The sequence below is a fragment of the Rhynchophorus ferrugineus genome, unplaced genomic scaffold, assembly GCF_030347505.1.
Source record: "Rhynchophorus ferrugineus isolate W39M unplaced genomic scaffold, kcgeb_rfMv2 rfM1, whole genome shotgun sequence".
NCBI lineage: Eukaryota > Metazoa > Arthropoda > Insecta > Coleoptera > Curculionidae > Rhynchophorus > Rhynchophorus ferrugineus.
The window spans coordinates 52,559,521-52,575,748 of NW_027472580.1; the positions used below are offsets into that span (position 1 = coordinate 52,559,521).

A 16,228-nucleotide genomic window follows, 5' to 3' on the forward strand; every position below is an offset into this window, starting at 1 on the left:
TGTGTCGATGTGGGATAATAGATGAAACATCACTTCACTCCGGAATCAAAACGATCGTCATCTGAGTGGATATCAACTGGTGACAGGCCCGTTTTTAGGCAAAAGATAAATTGTTCTGCAAAAGTGGCATTGAAATGTTAGAGAATCGCTGGAATAATTGTCGTTCATATATTCTCTGTTTTTATATACAAACATGTATTACTTCATTTATTATTCTATACTTATGTTTACAACGTAAAAGTAAAGCAACGCCATGTACACATATATTTGATGCTCTGAAGTTGTTACAGTTCTGAAAATAATCTTACTTATGATACTTTATTATAATGTTCAGTGGCGTAGTAATTACTTTGCAAATTATTGAAAGTTATTGGAAATTAGATTTAATTAAATGCAATTTAAAAAATGTTAGTGAGAGTTAGTTGTTCAGATATCGTGCATATTAATATATTTTAACATACAGACATTTATTATTTTATTATTTGTGATCTTATATTAAAAATAATGTGGAAACAAGTTTTAGTAACATATCATTTTAAAATTAGACCTTATACTCTATTATAAGAGAAATATGATTAATGCTTTATGAGAATCTTGTGGGATTCGCTCTTCTTTCCAAATTCTATTGTGAATTTCCACTAATAATTAAATAATCTTCTGACCCATTTTAAAAACATTTCCGCTACTATTTTATCTTGTACAATACCACAGCAATAATATTCTTCAATTCTATCTTTTCTGTGCTCTCATTTTCTGTTCTTGTTGGTCGGTACATTTTTTAGTATATTAATTTTTACCGGCAAATTAATTATTATATATATAGAAATTAATTGCGTATGAATTTAATACAGTTAGCAAAATTACTAATAAAGAAAAGCGTTCCAAATGATAAAAATGACAGGAAAATATTATTTAAAGGTAATCATGTTTATTACATTTATTTTGTTACTAGTAATTATTACTAATTTCTCAAACCTATTAAAATTAATCGTAAGGAAAAAGGTCGGTTCTTTATAATAGATTTTTTTATTTTCGACTGCGAAGAGCAGGATTTCGGCTTATTAAACATCACCTTAATAAAGGCCAAAGGCCAAAGATAAATTTAGGACGGGATCGGAAGCGATAGCAATAAAAGCTCGAGATTGTCGGGAAAGAATGGCGAAATAATTAGCATTCCAAGCATCTAATTTAGAGGAATAAATTGGAAATATTTATAAATGCCCTCGAACAGTTTCCAGTTAACATTACCTGGCGGCAATCAAACGTTTTATTAGGATAAATAAAATAATTTTATTTGTATACCATTAAATCGTATTTTTTAGTTTAGATTTCTTCCCATTAAACTGTTTAGGATTAATTAAAAATAATTATCAATAAATAATAACTTTTTTAAGTTGTATTTTTTTATATTCTAAAGTCTCCTTTTACCAACTAATGGTTTATCTGCACTGGACCTTTAGTTTACAGTGGGCTCCGAACCACGGTGCTCGGCATTAACCCTACCGACTGGCGAGTGACTAACTTAGAAATCATCACATAAGACATCCGGTCTTACCCAGCGTAGTTACTGACGTGCCTGAGATCATTTTCCTTGTCGGATTTTATACTCTTGCCTAGGACAATCAAAAATATTAAACAATCACATACATTTACGACCATGCCCCGGCAGGATTCGAATCCGCGACTATCGCAACAGTAGGTGGACCGTCCTGTCGCCTTTACCAATGTGCCAACCAAGCCGGCAAGTTTTATTTTTTAAGATTTTATTTTCCCGGTTCCGTTTTATTTAGGATTTACTTACACTACTGAGTTGGATTCGAACCCGTAACTGCCACCGTAGAAGTAGTTCCTTGGGTACTACACTATGTGGTCTTTTATATATTTTAAAGTCTCCTTTTTACCAACCATGCCTCAGCAGAATTCGAACCCGCGACTAGCGCAACAGTAGATGGACCGTACTGTCGCCTTTACCGATGTGCCAACCAAGCCGGCAAGTTGTATTTTTTAAGATTATATTCTCCCGGTGTTCGATGTGTAGATAAAAATAATTGACTTTTTGGTAATATATATATTGATATTTCTAATTTTATATTATTTTTGATATAAATCCTCACAATTATCAAACAAGTATCAAAAACTCACACCAAACTTTTAAAATTAAGTACCAATTTAAAAAGTTTATTAAAAATAATTATATGTTTTTTTTTGTAATATTTATGAATTATAATTAATATTTTTTGAAATATCAAAAAATATCGATAAAATATCGATCCCTAGATCGAACCAAGGAATATTCAGAGCAACTTCGAAATGATCAGCCACACAACATACGTCCGTCAAGCTGCATTATTTTTTAAGATAAGATTTGTTTAATTTTGGTGAATAGAGATAATTAAATAGTCAACAGCCGTATGAATCTACATAGATAATTTCAACTACTGTACCAGTGTTGGGTTATAAAAGATATAAACTGAGTTTTCATGTAAATGTACGATTATTATTACAGAAGGAACAATTTTAAAACGGGGTCTAATTCCCTGAATTTGAGGTATCTTCAGCGGATAAGTTCAAATTTTAAGGATTTATAAATACAATAGGAGTTAATTCCGTATCAAAATCTGCAGTTTTGCTTAGAAATAAATAGTTTTTCTTTAAAACTTGCACAAATTGGCTATTCAAGCTATTTCATGTTATGAACACATCAGTGGGCGCACTAATTATTAAATATTTACAGCGGAAAATGAAAAAAATTACACATTAACATTTGAATGAAACGCTTTCAAAACTCATAAAAAATTATCTGATCTGTCAATTGTTATGTTTAAAAAATACAAAAGGTTTTTCATTAGTCTAATAATATAATTATAAAATTTTTTTTTTAATGCTATTTTTTAATACAGTTAATATGTAAAAATAGCAATTGAAATTCTATTTATTTTTTATCCACAAAAATGAAGAACTTTTAATTATCATTTTTTATTAACAGTTTCCTCTTTAGGATGATTCAGACAATTAGTTGTATTAGAAACACTAAAGAATAAATAAAATATAAAATACTTGACTAAATACTGTGATATTCAATATTTATTAATTAATTAATATAGCTTTGTTGTGCCGTTAAATAACATTTAGATAATATAACATGATAACAGTTACAACATAATAAAGAAATAACATTAAAGTGTATCACTCAAAATCTACTGAATGTATCAATATATGTAAATTATTGCTAGCTATATTACCACTTATACATTTACTTCTTGATTGGTTCGTGTTGGTCTAAAGTTGAATATTCGTCTGTCTTAAAGGAACCTGTGGAGAAAGAATGATAATATTAAAACTTTCAGTTTTCAAAATAACTATCAAATTCCTATGTATTTATAGGATATCGTATTTATGTATTTTAATTCAATTATCTACATCAATCTATAATGAAAGGTCTGACAGTGCCCTTTTGCTTTTGGGCTTATAGTCATGCAGTCTGGAAAATAAAGAACGAACCTTCTTACACAGGGACTCATAAGAGATTCCCTTAAGGTTATTTGTTTATTTTTAAAAATATCTCTGCGCCAGAGGAAGATTCTGAAAAATAATGTACTTTATTCGAACCTTCATATTCTGGAAAGAACTCTTGTTTCGCTATTACATTTAAGAAAATTATTTTTACCGCAAATGCTATAAATATGAGGTCATCACAAATTTCATTAAAATTATGCATACAACCAAAGTGTAAAATAATATACCTGTAACTTTTATTGAGATACATGTGTTCGGGCATATATCAGAAACAATATTTAAAAATTGGTTTGGACGTTATATAATAATGTTAAGATGGGGAACGTCGGTAAAAAACAGTTTTCAAGACGGGCGATTCAGTAATTATTTTATGAGTAAAAGTCAGATGATAGATGAACTTTTATGATAGTAAATTTATTGTAATTATAGAATAGTTTAAACATATTTTAAACAATTAGAACAAGCCTTCACTATACTAAGTTTTAGTATAATGAATACTAACCATCGAAAAGTTTAAATGTTATAAAGATTTAACAGATATATGTAAAAATGGATACATGATAAATTAATTACTGACTTAATTCTCTTTGAAGGGCATTGTCGCTTCTGAAGAAGCTTTCTAGGCTATTTGGACTGAATCAGTATATGGTCACTACGTTTATTTTAAGCATACAACATTGTAGGTTAGAACTTGTTTTATGTTAATGTAGCCGGCAAGTGGCATCAGTGGTTTAAAATATTTGTTTAATGTTGTTGTGGAAAATTCTTCATTCATTCATTCATTCTCCTTCATGGCATCTATCGAGATATCATATTTCGAAAAAATTGACTTAAAAGCTAATATACCGAGTGTCGTATAAAATGAAGGCGGAGATATTTTATATTTGAACTGTTTCCGTTTCAATAGAGAACGTTTTGGTTCAGAATAATATTACTATAAATGCAGTGTAATAGATCTAAGCACAAATGACATTAGAACAAATTCAACAATGCATGGAGATAGTTGTCATCCATACTACCCATTGTCTCAGTGATCTAAGTTTATGGTTTGGATTTTGTCATCTGAATATAGGTTAGTATTGGTTGTTCATGCTGATGGAAACCAGCACAGCAGGTATTATTGACTCTAGTTGATATGGTTGAGAATATTGAAATAAAAATAACTGTTATGCAAGCATATTCCCGACTGAGCACTGGGAAATTCATATTCCTTAGACATTATTGCTTTTACTTATCCATTCAATAACTTGAATTTTAATTCTTCTTCAATTTTAATGACTTAGTTTATTTTATACGCATATTAAAAATTAATAACGTGGAATATAAATTTTCTTGGTACATATGTTTATAAATTATATTGTATTTAATTATAATATACAAAACCAATTATTTTAAAATATTATATTACAACTTTGCAGTTTATAAAATTCACATTATTATAAAAAATAAATATCGTATAAAAATAATAAAATAAAGGCGTGTAAAAAGATAGTATATTACGTAATAGCAATTAAAACGTGAACTGAGTAATTAACAAAAGTATTCTTTTGTTAGTTAAACACTTTGTGGAAAAACTATAAAGAAGCGTGTAAAGCAAAGTGTAGTAAAATTAATCGAGAAGTGTGAAGAAATGTTGTCTGCTTTAATGATGTCCAACATGGTGCCTGACGCCCCACTTGTAATTAGCATTTTTGTCGGTTTTGACAAACGTAAGTACTGGTCCAGTACCTCTGTTCTTGTAGTGTCTTTTATCACGATTATCTTTACTATCTAATCCATCTGAAACTGAAAATTAAATAATATAACTTTTACGTACTGCGCAAGTCTAATATTAGGCATAATTATAAACAACTATATATATTTTTAAATGATGACCCGTTAACTCCAGTTTCTTCACATTGTTAAATCATATATATTGTTAACCATGCATTTATCACTTATCATTAAGTTATCTGCCAATGGTCTGCAAAAATATAATTGTAAAATAATGGTATATTTCTTGAATTCTATTTACTTACTGTTATCGGGTTTCTCTTCAATTTCAGTTTTCTCGTCAGCAAAAGCGACGACCAAAATTATCAAAAGCAATAACATCATTTGAATCTGAAAAACAATAAAACTATATAACAACTCATAACAAATACGAATAAAATCTTAGAATTAGGAAGATATTAGTCATACACTACTGTGATTAAAATATAGGAATAGTTTTGCAAGAAGATACAAGCTGAATTCTTATTTTTTAACTTTATTTCGTCTGCTTCAAAGTAAACCTCTTGGGGCAATAACCAACTAATGTTTCTTTCATTTTGAACGTACAACCGTGGTTGAGGACTATGGTTCAAAAATTTGACACAGATAGTAGATGGTAAAGTTCAATTAAACTAATAAAAAAAATTATTTTCGGGCGATTTAAATAAAATTTTAACATTGCAATAAAAATTAAAACATTTTATTTTTAACAATTAATTTCTAAATAATTCTATTTATAGTTAATTATTAACATTTATAGTTAATTATTAGTTAATAATTAATTATTTAAATAATTCTATTTATAGTTAATTATTATAGTTAGTTTATAAAGTAAAACGTAAAAATGTAAAGAATAGAACAGAACAATAAGAATAGTTGGAATAGTAGACAGACTAAGAATAAACATATAATTTATACCTGTATATTATTATATATCTATAGAGCAGTATCATTTATTTAGAGCCATTTATTATGCGAAAGCTTAAATTTTTAGGAATCAAAATGAAAAATTTAATTTGAGATACTTTGTATGTGAAAATATTTGTTAGTAGTTTTTCAAAAATAATATTATTGAATTTAAGGATAATTTTTAGATTTTACAGAATGTAACCAAGAACCTTTCTACAATTAATTGTCATTGAGAGCTCTTCATATCTTTCACTTATTCAAATAATTTCTGTTGACCAGCAAAATTCAGAATTCACAATCATACGTAATACTGTAATTTAAATCACTCTTTCTACCAAAGCTTGTAAAAAAATGTTCTGCTTAAATTCTTTACCATGTAACAAATCAAACACTTTCTTCATTTAATGTTGAGGATCTTGCTAGCAACACGGTTAACTAAAAGTCAATACATCTATATATCTCTGTTATAATCTCTATGATAACATCAGTGCCATAAATGGTCAACACATTATTTTAGAGTCAATTAATATCGGATAACACAAATGATAATGTTAAACAATTACAAATATTAAAAGCCTTAAAGCATTTGCATTGTAAATTAGACTAAGTGTACAGCTAAGATAATACAATATGTTATTCTAAACCCATTAATGTTTTGATATACAATTACTTACAATTTTTGATAAATCCATCTTATTAACTCTCACTTGGGTTTCAACGAAGCTATCTCTGAATGACTAAATAAATAGCTTCTTACTTTTGTTATATATAGAATAGAATGTATAATAAAAACGACACTTTCATTTTTATATGAAAAAATTATACCTTTAGTCCGATACTATATCCGCAATTTCAGACTCGTAAGAATTGCTTAATTTATAAAATCAAATAGTATAATAATTACCATTAATAATAAAGGTAATTAAAATTGCTTTCCGCACTTAAGCTAAAACAAACGATGAAAATAGAAAAACATTGTTTATTTAATAAAGGATTTATAAAGACAGGAAAAACTCAATCTGTTTCTGTACTATAAATAACTGATTTTATACCGTTGTGGTTTAAATTTTAATCAAGTTTAATCAACTGGAAAGAAGAGAAAAGAAGATTTCGGGTCGTTTTTCTAATTTCGATTCGACCGTTCTGTGTATTACTAATGCATTTAAGAATTTCGCTTACTGTTTGTAAATTCAAAATCCATTAGTAATAGAAATCTATTAGTTAATAGCTTTTATATTCGTTTATAAGTTTCTAATTTGTTTTTACGGGTGGCAGTATAGAACTTGTAAATTCCTTTATAAGGAAAGCCTAAATATGTTATTATTAAATATTACTAAATTAATTTAGTATTTGGCACCGACTTCAAACTGATCAGTTGGTAATAGTTAAAATAATATTGTAAATAGATAAATAGGTTTATGTAGGTATTGAGCTAAAATGTGTATATATAGTAGAATATAAAATACGTGTAGTAGATAGATTAAGTAAGTTTTTTGTTTATTTTTATTTAGTTATTACAACGATTCTTGTGTAAAATTAATTATTGTGTAAAAGTTTGATTATTGTGATGAGTGAGTTCTTTATTTATTTTTTGAAGTCGGTTCAATTTTTGTTAAAAATATAAAATTTTTCTCTTTTTTGTCTTATATATGTTTTTAGTGTTTACTCAATAAATTATGCAGTTATTTTATTTAGTATTACAATGGATAGCCCAAGTAAAAGTACAGGACGTATGAGGAAAAATAAGAGTAGAGAAACAATGAGTGAAAAAAGGAACGTTTCAGGCCGTTGGCCCGCTACCTAGTCTAAGTGATTTGGCAAATGTTCTAATCAAACTAGATAAAAAAAGCTGCTGCCTTGTTGGGAATCGAAACCGCGATCTTCGCGTGTGAGCTTAACGTTCTAACCATTACACCATAGAAAGAGTTGCCTACAGTGTTTCTACGACTTTCGATATGATATGGTTAGTGCTTAAAAAGCAAACTGAATGGTTTTTACACTGAACTACTTCTGATCTTTCGTCATATCAGTTCAGCAATAATATTATATACAAATATCTGATTATTTTAGATACAAAATTATGTAAAAAATTTGGACGTGCCTTTGAAATTTGAGGTTTTCTCTCGATTTCCCCCTTTCCCCCAACTGATCCTGATTTGGTTCCAATGGGACCAATCGGAAGTGCATCCTTTCGAATAAAGAAAGAATTTTGAAAGTCGGTTTATAATTGACGGAGAAATCGACGAACATATATTAAAAAAATATACAGCCGAACATAGAACCTCCTCCTTTTTTGAAGTGGGTTAAATAACTATAGAGTTGAGTCTATAGTATCCTTTGTGATGATGATGATGTCGTGAAATAAAATAGTTTTAAAGTAAAATATGTTTCTATTTTTAAACCTTTAAACCATATTCACAGGAGTTATATGTAATGTTTAGTTTGTGGACCAAAATGTACGAATACCACTAAGCTACTCGCCATGGATGATAAATAGCAAAATTTACAATATCTAAATAATCCAATTGGTAATTCGAACCATTAAATCGGAAAAGCTGTCTCGAGGAGCGTTTGGATTTAATTCCTATTAAAACATGGCCTAGAACCTAGACGTTTTCCGGTTGGTGACACGAAGGAAGGATGGTCGTGCGGAGGAAGGTTACTTGAAGGCGTCAAACCTTCGGTGGAGGTAAACATTTTATTTTATTTTGGTATGTGGACTAAGAACATCATTTACCCATAAGGTTTCAAGTCGGTATATTTCAAGTTGGGATATTTTGATCATCTATTATCTCAAGATATAGTTTCGGAACGAATATATTAATTGACGAAGGAATATTTTTGTCAGAATGATTGTAAGCTTGGACATTATATTAATAGTTTGCGGTCTGTCTATTTCAGTCTGAGTTTTGGGAATAGTAACGGAAATTGGTTCGAATAAGATTGTGAATATTATTTTTTTATTGGTATATTAGTTTCAGAGATTAGTTTAGGACTGTCTATAATTTATCTTATAAGTTAATGTCTACATAAATATATTTTTATATAATTTTTCATTGTACGGAGGGACTTTAAGTTAGTCCTCTGAACTTAATGCCTCCTGTATTCCCTTCGTGGTTAGGGATACCAGAGGGAGTGAAAAATCACGTGGCGCGCATATATCACCCCCCCTCATTCTTGAAGGAAACGTCGAATTGGATCAGCTTGTGATCCACAGATTGCACCGACGAAGAGTGCCTGTTTTCGTGGCCTTTTTAAAAGTTGTATTGAGATTTTGGCCGATGAAGAAAAGTTACTATCCCTTGTGTATCTTTTTTCCTCTCGTATCTATTTTCACCGGGACAACTTGCCCCAGGAATTTCAAGCCCCGCCCTCCTCTATGTATGAAATGTCTCCATTTGTTTAGGTGCATCGAAACCAATAGTTTATTGAAAATTTAACTCGAGATATACCAAATAGGAATATTTGCTTATCAAATATTTGGTTGGAAGAACCACCACCTAGTAATTGTTAGATTTAAATTCATAAACTTCAAAAATATTTTCAATGGCATAGAGTAGTAATAGTAATAGTAAGAAAATTATTTAGAGAGTATCTATAGTAGTAGAACACTCTGTAGAAAACAATTTCAATATACATCGAAATTATTAATAATCCTAATGGAGCGAAAATATTTTGTCAATTTGCCTCATTTCGAATAACACATCATAATCAGTGTGAATCAACGTAATGGACGTTATAATACCGAACAGAATAGAAACGATATTTTATCCACCGATATTGTTTTTAGCAAAATGTTCGAATATTTGTATTTATCACAAACCGAACAAGAAAACCGCTAAATATTTTACCATTGTTTGTATCATCGTATATACTCTGATGTACGCATATCATTTTTTGCTCAGCATCAACGGACCTCGCAAAAACTTGTCGGAAGTTTTAAGCTTGGTCTGGATGTTTTTGTACGAGAGCAGTGTGCTTTGCTCATTGATTAGAATAAATTTTTTGCATCAGAAAGCTTTAATGAATATGGTGGGTAACATCCGGTTTATGTATAAAAAAGTTCGTTATGATTCCACGTTTTGTTCTAATGGATTTCGACAGAAACGTATATATTTTTATCGTTATTTTATCGCTATCGTTTTAACTCTTTTGATAAAAGTGGTGGTACAGGCTTATGTTGTTGTAAATGATCGATCATCTTTAGTGTTGTTTTGTATCGAGAATGTATATAATTTGGCGGTATTATGCTCGAGTTTTCAATATTTCTGCATCTTATTTTCAGTGCTAGACTTATTTTACATTATGGACACCAATTTGAATGACATAAAATCAATTTTTCAAGGACCAAGTACAGTTTTCCACAATTTAAATACAATACTCGTATTAAATCGTAAAACGGCTAATATGGTGAGATATTATGCATACATTTATCAACTGTTTAAAGATTGCAACACTTATTTTGGTATAAACTTGTTGTTGGATATCAGCATAGTACTAGTTTCCTTTTTAAAAGCTATAGCTATAATTGTTACGAGAATGGGGCATGATTTGGATATACCTTCATATTCAGCAATATTTGGTTCACTAATATATGGAATAAATCTTGGGGTATATACACTTAACGTATTTATATTCAATATATGTATAATTCAATGATTTTTCAGATATGGATCCATTTTCTGTCGTTTCTTGGTTATCAACTTGACGAAATAACGAAAAGTTCCTTTTTGAAGTTATACGATATTACATTGTTGTTGCCTCTACAATGTCGAAATGATATTGAAGATAACTTGGAGCTTATTTGTCATATGGTAAAAAATCAGCCAACGAAATTATCAGCTAGTGGGTTTTTCAACGTCAACTATTCCGTAATGTCGATGTTGATTGGATCGACCTCCTCTTACTTACTTATATTTTTGCAACTTAATGCTAGTAATCAAGTGTAAAAAACAAACTATGTTAAGAATTTCTAATTTTCTTGATGTTGTACTTGAAATGTTATGAGTAAAGTAAGGAATATTCAGTTTTCACTGGAATATTGGTATTATTTTGTGTATGATTTAGAGTTTTACATATTTTACGCAAAATTAATTTAAATGTGCATTAAAAAAATTATGTAAAATAATGCATGCAAATGCATTTAAAATGTAACAACTGTAATTTATTTCTGACATAAATATAACCGACACTTTATAATTAAATTAAAAATGTGCAATATGTACTGCAATTAACAACGGCTTAACAAACATACTCGAATGTCAAAAAGTATTAAAATTGTGTCCTCTCATCGTTAAGGACTAACTGTTCACACCCGAAGATCCACTATTAAAATGAGTGAATTGATGTACAAACAGGGAATATACAGTTTATTTGGCAGATTTATTTTTCTTTAACTTCTTCTCACTACTTTCACCTTTCAAACATATTTTTTCTGGAATCCAAAATTGTATTACTATAGTGGTATTCAAAAATTAGAAGATTATTGAATAACATTATACCAGAAATTATAACAATTATATTATGTGTATAACTGTAAATCCGATTTTTATCAGAGTATTTCATCTAAACTGGATAATGCATATAATTATACAAATATACGGTTTTGAACCTGAGCAACGAAAAGCTGTTTATAAGGTAAATTGGTAATTGGCAAATCCAAATCAGCAGCCCGTTTTTTTGAAATTGGATCTATCTTTAGAAATATTGTAAATTAATTATTTTACTATTTTTGACCATTAACAGCCATTTATTGAATTAAAGAGAATCAATAAAAAATAAACAGAGGTTGTACTGAGCCCTTTATACTACTTTGGATCTGTTTCATGTATTAGGCGGCTCCAACAGTAATCATCATGCCTTTCATAAATCCATCATAAATTTCTTAATAAGGCCAAGTTTAATGTGAGAAGGTGGCACTAAAAAGTCTTAGGGGTTCACAGGTGGTAGAAAGGACACGCACTTGTTGTCCTGGCTCATAATGGTCACGACTCGGCCCAACAAAAATCCCAACGAAAATTACAACAAATAGGCTAATAATCTGTAATGAGAGTAGAAGAATGTAATGTAATGTGAATCAATTATTATTTCTAAATTAAGTACAACTAATTTATTTTTACAACTTTTTATTTTTTAATCTTTAGATGGTCACAAATTTTTGATGCTCATTGTATTTGATTTTAGACAAAATTCACACATGTGTCGATGATGGATGGTTCTTTATTTCCAGTGTGGAGTAGAGTTGTCTTCAGATTGTACTTAGAACCATCTATGAACAAACGCCATTTATTTCGATCATAGAGCATATTCATCACATCAAATAATCTGTTGATATCATTGTAGAAACACAGATCATTTTCTTTTTGAGGAATGGAAAAATTGCGTGATTTCTATTTCTTAGTATATAGTGACTTGTGTTTTAAGGTCAATAGGTTTCCATCTTTGCAACCGCGATGCAAGCAACTCTGCATTTTGTTTCGATAAATTGAAATCGCGAATAAAATCACTCAAGTCACTTTGCGAAATTAAATTTTTTTTTCCATAACGCAATCGCGTTCATTGCCTACCGGCGATGAGAACCAAGAAGAAGTTCTTAAGGCATTTTTTGCACTTGTATCTCGGCAAATTGGCAATAGTACTTAATCCGTACGTTGATCTGGCTTTGACACTAATGATACGTCGGGATATTTATACTGTGCTGTATATATATGTTCCATAATGTTGGCACAGAATATGAAAAGTATTCATTTTCACCAAGTAACTACTTCTACAACTTTGTTTTGCACGCGTTACAAAACAATTTCGGCACCCTTGGCTTGTCGGTATTTAGTGCAATAAAACCAGGCTACTGCAAATACGCATCAAGGAGTGTAACGCGTCAGTTGAAAAATCTTCTGTCTACCATAGTAAAACACATTTTTTTGACAAAATTAGTTTTTTTTATTCAACTTCTTCAAGGGTGATATAACTAGTAAGGGTGATATTCAAGGTGAATATAGCGACCCTCCACTTTTCGATGCCATTTTTGTAGTACGATTTATAATTTGCTTCAAAATAGGTCTCAGTTTCGGCGATCACCTCTTCATTGGACGAACATTTCTTCCCAGCGAGCATTCTTTTGAGATCTAATAACGCTATGTAACAGTCGTTGTTGATAGTCCTTCCTTTTTCAAGGTAGTCAATGAAAATTATTCCATGCGCATCCCAAAATACAGACGCCATAAACTTGCCAGCCGACTGTTGCGTTTTCCCACGCTTTGGAGCGGGTTCATCGTGTGCAGTCCATTCGGATGACTGTCGATTGGACTTCGGAGTGAAATGATGGAGCCATAACCAACATGCGAAATTCCTTTTTATCCATTTTTTTCACAATAACAAAAGTTGCTTTACTCAAAATGCTATAATTCACAAAACTAATAATCCGACAGCTGTCAAATTTATACACGCATCTTTTGAAGGTTAGTGCTAACTAAAAAAATATGGATTTAGTTCTAGTAGCGCCATCTATGTGTCAGGCCGGCGACTTTTCAATTAACCTGTTATTTTTCATGATTTTTCCACGTTTACTGAACACAATATATAATAAATTCAATAAAAACACATTGAATCGACTTTAAAACGTGATATCTGCATTTTTACATGTTATAAAGCACAAACACAGAACAAAAACAAGTTCCAAATGATAATTAAGGTAACGTCGTCAGCTGACAGCCGTTATAAGAGCGCATTACTGGAGTTCCCTCCTAGCTTTCGAAGAGAACGGTCGTGTCCGGTCCTCCGAGCCTACTTACTCTTCCGAGAATTACCCGCAACTGATTGTCAAACGATCGATTCGTAAACCGCTTTCATCAGCACCTTCGCCCAAATACCATATACGTTTGTAAACGCTGAAAAGCATATTACAAGCGGGGCAATGGCGTCCTGCACGCCAGAGCCATCACCGCTTCCAGAAAACTGCCCAAGCCGTCCAACAACCGAAAAATCTCCCGATTATAGCCCTGACGATGCCCAGTTGATGGGTCTTGGATCGAGCATCTGCAAAAAGAAAATGCAGAGCTTAAAATTGAGGTTATTCAACTTCGAGTATTCTTAACCAAGCAAGGAGACGAGCTTTCCGGATGCTGCTTCAAGACGCCCTTGCTAAACCCACCCCGGTCTAGCCAGTATATCAACCTCCTGAGACACTAAATCAACTAACATCCCTACCGTTGGAAAATGAAGACCTAGATGATGGCTTCACCTTGGTGGGAAAAAGGAAGAGAGAGCTCATCACTCCATCTTAGGAAAGTCAGCTGCCGGAGGCAGGAAGAAACAGGCAACTGCTTCCAAATCAGAACCCAAACCGGCCATTCAATCCACCTAATCGAAAGCCAAGGCTAACGTACAGTCTTCGATTACTAAATTTGCCACCAGACCAGTGCAAAACAAGCCGATCACCAGGACGTTCCCACAGCCACCACCAAAAAAAATCACCATCAGACCAACCCAGCTTGCGCAGGTAAGGAGCCAGGCCACTAACCAAACCCTAACCTCCACAGCAAAAACAGTGCCGATCATTTCGGCGACTGTTTCTGAAACTCCCCCAAGAAAGGAAAAAATCCCACCTATAGTGCTCCGTGACAGGAAGAGATAGAACTCATTGGAATCTCCAAAGCACAATCATTTGATATTATCACCGGAAACGAAAAGTAGGGCATTTTCTTATTCATCGCCACAAGCGACGATTACCGAAAACTCACTACCCTGCTCAAGGAAAGGAATTATCCTTAAAATTCCTTCTGTCATCCGGAGGAGAGAGCATTCCGTGTAATCATAAGAAACATCCCAGAATGACTCTCCATTGACGAGGTACGTGAACTTTTCTTCGATCAAGGCTTCCATCCCAAATTTGTGCAAAGTTGGGAATTAAAATATTTGGAAATGGCTGTTCCAAAATCTCTTATACTGATGACATGGAATTGACGACAAACAGCTTACGCGGAAAGCAAGCAGAAGTCATGACAAGACGTCATGACATTCCATGACGTCGACATTGCTCTCATTCAGGAAACTTTCCTGAAACCTTCGCATTGTCTCTCTTTCGAACACTTTTTTGTCTACAGAAACGATACAACCCTGGGTCGAGGCGGTGGAACCGCCATTCTCGTCAGAAAAGAAGTCAAACACGAGCTCCTACCCTCGTTATCAGCAAACAACTTCGAAGCAACCTCCATTAAAATAGATATAAAAGAACGTTCCTTCGTGATTACATCTCTGTACAGGAAATCTTCTGCATTCAGCTATACTGAATACCGATCACTGGTCAAAGGAAAAATTCGAAAAATAATAGGTGGCGACTTAACGGACGGAACGCCCACCACCCCACCTGCGGGTGTTCCAGAGCGAACCCCGCGGATAACGCCATCGTAGCTCTAAGTGCAGATCTGGGCTACGGTCTTGCCCTGCCAGATGAACCTACCCATCACCCCACTTCAGCTTCTCAAAGCACAGCAAGAGTCCTTGATTTCTTTATTCTTCAAGATGTAAATCGCCCTTCCGAAGTTCGAGTCCTTGAGGAGCTAAACTCTGATCATTGTCCGATCCTTCTCAAACTCGAAACTACGCCACCACTCAAATTCCGCTCACAAGATTCAGGAAAAATACCGACTGGAAGAACCAATCTCTTCTGTTGGAATCCGATCCAATTCCGAAAATTAACACTCCAGAAAAGCTCGAGGAAGCCGTACTTAAACTAACTCGTGATATTCAGTCTGCTCACGAATCTGCCACAGTCGAAATTTCATCAGAACTCCAACCGTGGAGAAACAACCTTCCCGCTCCTCTTAAACTTGAAATTCGCATCAAAAACAGTTTGAAAAAAATTTATGCAGATTAGCTCGATTTACCCTTGATGCTGCAGACAAAAGGGAGGCGAACAGAGCATGCAAGGAGGTAAAGAGGGCCGTCTCGATTTGGCGAGCGATGAAATGGAACCCATTTCTCGCGGACCAAAGACTGGATGGCCTCCCTTCTTTCTGGCGTGTGGGGAAGATGCACAATGTCATCGTTTTCC

The 16,228-nt window shown here is 32.3% G+C and overlaps 1 long non-coding RNA gene across 1 annotated transcript in view; it reads right to left on the minus strand.

Moving 5' to 3' along the window:
* Positions 1-5,017: 5,017 nt before the first annotated feature.
* The window catches only part of LOC143189126 (uncharacterized), a 40,966-nt gene continuing 29,755 nt past the window's right edge, over positions 5,018-16,228 (minus strand). Inside the window, exons 2-3 of the long non-coding RNA XR_013003612.1 lie at positions 5,535-5,619; positions 5,018-5,301 (exon numbers count right to left, since the gene is read on the minus strand). This is a non-coding gene — a long non-coding RNA (uncharacterized LOC143189126). The remainder of the gene's footprint in view (positions 5,302-5,534; positions 5,620-16,228) is intronic.